A 4,631-nucleotide genomic window follows, 5' to 3' on the forward strand; every position below is an offset into this window, starting at 1 on the left:
TCCAGAAAGCTGCAGTGTTTATGCTTGGCATCCGTCTGTTGCTTCTCAAGTATACAGAAAGTAAAGATGATCAGGACCACCTGCTAGTCCGATGAAATAGACTGATAAGCTGAAGGTTATGATCTTTAATTGATTCTGCTCCCATTTCACTCATGAAGGGAGATGTAGATGAAATCGTTTTTCAACCCTGATGACATGGTGGAAAGTAGGGCAATGCTAGCAAGATGTGCTAATATTTTGTCTAGTCGGACGATGTGGAATCAGATAATTAGACCTGCATGGTAAGAAACACCCCCTTGAAAAAGACTTTTTAATGTTGGATTTTTCTTTAAATCACTGCAGCTGTTTTATGCCAGATATATATATATTTGTGTAGAGCACACTGATTAGCAGCATTAAAACCACCAGCCTAACACTGTGCACTGCAGGTCCCCCTTGTGGCAAAACAACTGACTGATAGAGGTCCATCAAGCAGTCATGACATAGGCATTGTTGCACTTACGCTGTATAGTAAGCCATCTCAGATTCTTTTGGAGCTGTTGGTGTCAGGGTGGAGCCTGCAGATTTTTCTTTCAGCACAGTTGCTTCAGGTTCCTTGTGATCTGATGGGTTTGCCATCTCAGCTTCATTCCCTGAGCCATTATTGCAGTGTGGTGGCATTGCTGGGTGCATTGTTTTGCTGTCACTGGAGTGGGCTGTTGCCATGTGAAGCTGTGGTAGGTCTGCATTTACAACTGAATCAATTCCTTCATAGTGTGTGTGTGTGTATGAGATTTTTCAACCAAACACATTTCTTTTAGGGACACATCTTTTTCTGAGAAACTTTTGAATTTAGTTGAAACACTGCATATCCCCCCCCCCGGCTGGTAGACCCATTTCATATTAAAAATTGCTCATTGATTATATTAAAGAGGTTAATAGAATATTTCTGTGGAAAATGACCAAAACAACAAATTACTGTTCTAAACAGATTATCATGTCTTAAAACGTGTGTAGAGGGGATTTTAAAAAGGCAGGATATTTTTTTCTTCTTCTGCAACAACTTTTAAACACACTGACCTTTTAGATTATTATAACAACGCTGTTAGCAAACACTTTGTTATTTACTGTTATGTATTCAGTGGCATTACATGTGTCTCTTCTGCCGCAGAAATCACCAAGCGTTAAGGAATTGCAGTCGCCAGTGAGAGCAGAAAACCCCTATTTAAATACTATTGCTTTTATTTTAGTGCTGAGTTAACATTAAAATACAATGTGGACAATGTAACAATAAACTGAGATTCAGCATTAAGCTCCATAAGATATTGGAACGCTCCCAGTTCAAGTAATTATTGTCTGTAGGTTGTGTGAACCCTTTCTCACCTTAACACTTCCTTTGCAGTGACATTTGAAACATTGTTATTACAAAGATATAAATTACGGTCATACAATAACACTGTGTGAAAGGATATAAAGGTCAAAAACACAGCTAGTCATACTACATCAGTGCTATCATTTTATTAGCTGCTATATCTAATGTCGAGAATTATCTTCGAAACCGAAGATACTATTACTTTCATTTTTGATCTGAGAAGACCAGCAAACGTTTACAAAAAAATTAAATAAGTGAATGAATGAATACAGTTGTGCATTACCTATAAGACACACTACAATCATGAATGACAAAAAACAGAACAAAACAAAAAAAAACAAAGAAAAAAAAAGGGCGCTGTTCAGCTCTAAATATGAGATAGCTTACTGTTCAACAAAAGAATGCAACAAAGTCTATTTCATGACAGCTTTTGTGGACACTCTCATTATGCCTAATTTATTGCAAAAACACAGCGCTTCATATTCGACATTCTGAAAATGAAAAAAAAAAAGTAGTGGTTACTGCTTGAGGAGAGGCAGCATGAACAGACTCTTTATACACCAGATGCACCCTCAAGTGAATAGGGACATAATCAGTGAGATGTCCCTCCCAACACACCCTCCCTTTCAACTCCACCATCTGGCTGACGCTACAGGTGGTTTAAAGAGAAGTCAAAATATTTCAGCTATCTCTTCTTTCCCCCAAGCTGTGTCAGTCCACATCTGTCACCGATCGGCTTTATTATCAGTCATTTTAACAATAATGACATCATTACAACAAATGTGAAAGCATTTGTGTGGCTTTTTTTTCTTTTTTGCAAATAAAAGAAAAGTACACATGCCCATGTTTAGATATCTGTCTTGACTCCCTCACATATGATGAATTGATTTTCAAACTACAGTATAGTATTATTGTTCTCTTAGCAGCAGAATTGTGCTAGTTTGGCTTAACATACCTACAGACAGCATTTGGGTTTGACTTTATGCATGTTGCATGAAGTGCTAAATTAGTTAGTCTTTTTTTGACAATTTTTATGCTTTAAATAACCGGCACTAAAATAAAAGCAGTGAAAATGCAGGGAAAGATTTTTTATAAAGACGCACACAATTTAATAAATAATGGAGAAAAAGAAAATATTCTTTTTTGCCTTTCAAAGGTGGACTTGCATGCTTGAATCTCGGGACACAAACAGATGGAATGAAGCAGCCAAAGCATTAAAGTACTATCGCTGTGTTTGACCGTTGATATGATATTCATTTTATAACACGCTGTGTTAGATTTATGCCAAATGTAATGGGACCATTGACTGTTTTCTACAGTCAATGAATGGGACTCAAACGTCCTAAAAACTTGTGCTAATCCATAGAATTTTTTCCCAAAAGCCATAAGAATTGCAAAATCTGTAAAAAGTCTCCATTTCATTTCAAATCACTGAGGAGAACCAAACTTATTACATTCTCATCACTGTCATGAACTCCACCTGTTTTTTTAAACTTAGGGAGTCAGAGTCAAGTCAGAGTTACTTGCAACCATGACAATGAACTTGGTTGTCTGATTTCACCCAGCACCAACCAAAAATCTTCAGCAACCAGTCACCAACATTCTGAGAACAATGTTTCCCTAGCAACCGGTTGCTAGCCAGTCTCGTGGCCAATGTTGAGTGATAACTTCTAAACACAGACACAATTGTTTCTTAAGAAAACAGCACTGCAGTGGAAAAATAGCAATGTTTATACTTCAAAGAACTGTTAAAAAAAAACAACCTCTGTTTAGTACAGAATGAACTCTTTTGAACCTGGAAACCAGCTGATATCCAGAAAATGCACAAGTTCAAAACACACTGAATGAGAGAGCAACTGGAGCTTATGTACAAGGAAACAAACGAGACACAAATATAAAGGAACAAAGCTTTTAAGCTTCCTGTGTGATCCTTTAAAACTATCCTGTATATCCACTACATTTACAAAAGGTTGAGAAAGTGTTACACAATCATATAGAGCCACACACAAGATTAGATTGACTGAAACTAAATAGTGTCCAGAGGGGTTCTTTATCAAAATCTAAAGGAGGAATAGCGGAAAGAGAGGGAAGACAAAGTGAGACTTTGAGAGGAGAGAGGAAGAAGCAATGAGTGAGAGAGAATTTTGAATTTCTGCCTGCTACAATGTGAAAGTTATCTCTCTATTAGCATAAAATTACAATGGCGGAGGGTTGCCTCTGCTTGAGGGATTGTCTGAGATCAGCTTAATCTCCAAGTGCCAGCAAATCTGATGACTCTTCCAAAGTTTAATCATGCCACGAGGGCAAGAGAGGACCTGACGAGTACCAAATGACACGCTGGGGTATCCACTTCAACAAACTGGTTTCTTTATGAGGGCCTCATGATTCCTGGATGTCTTGCACAACAGGACATCAAAGTTTTAATGTGTCTGCTGGCCACAGACTGCCCCTATAAATGTTGCTTCCACGACATTAAGTGACACCTTTTGATTTTTTTTACTTGTAAGAAAGGCCACTGGATATAATATATTGTAGGTTTTATACTGAATAAGGATTTTTCTTTTGTTACCACTGAATGCATTTCTAGAAGGTGTTCAAATGTCATCAAGGTTTGCTTGCAGTACCTTTGACTTACAGCTTTAACCCACGTGTCAACACTGCCTTTAACAGATCACAAAAGTAGCAAGGATTAGTTTAAATCAATGAGATATTTCAACTTTGGCTGTCCCAGATCTTACCTAAAGCATATTTCCTCCTCACCTCGCAGTGCTGTGTGGCCTTGACAGAGCGTTGTAGTGTTCTCACCTTGAATCAGCTCTGACTTTATCTTCAGGCATTAACATCTGTAACGTGATTGATCAGGACACTTACAGGGTGTGCTGTATTTTTCAGGTCTCGTGGGGTGTTCTTTTGTGCATAATTGCTGTGCATGGACTTGTTCGCAACCTCTGGCAGTGAATTCCGGTCAGAAGCCTCTTATGTCATCAATATAAATCGCATGGCATTTTCATTGTTTTTCCCCATACGGTGATATTTAGTGACAGACTTCTTAAGTATTCTCTTCTGTCAAGCAATAAACCCAAATGGAAAGTATATTGGAAAAGGTCTGCGTTTACTTAAAAAAGCTAAATTGTACATTGTTCTGAAAACTATAAACCTTATTCCCTGGGAGGCTTGGTAATCTACAAACAACAAACTGCTGCTGAACTGTGAAGAGTGCTTCCTCTTTATTACTAACATGGCACACCATTTTATTTTCACAAACAGTGCCACGGAAGAC

Source organism: Diplotaxodon limnothrissa, linkage group LG2 (assembly GCF_057381915.1).
Source record: "Diplotaxodon limnothrissa isolate DT_005_m linkage group LG2, D_limnothrissa_male_GT1.1, whole genome shotgun sequence".
In the NCBI taxonomy this organism is placed as follows: Eukaryota; Metazoa; Chordata; class Actinopteri; order Cichliformes; family Cichlidae; genus Diplotaxodon; species Diplotaxodon limnothrissa.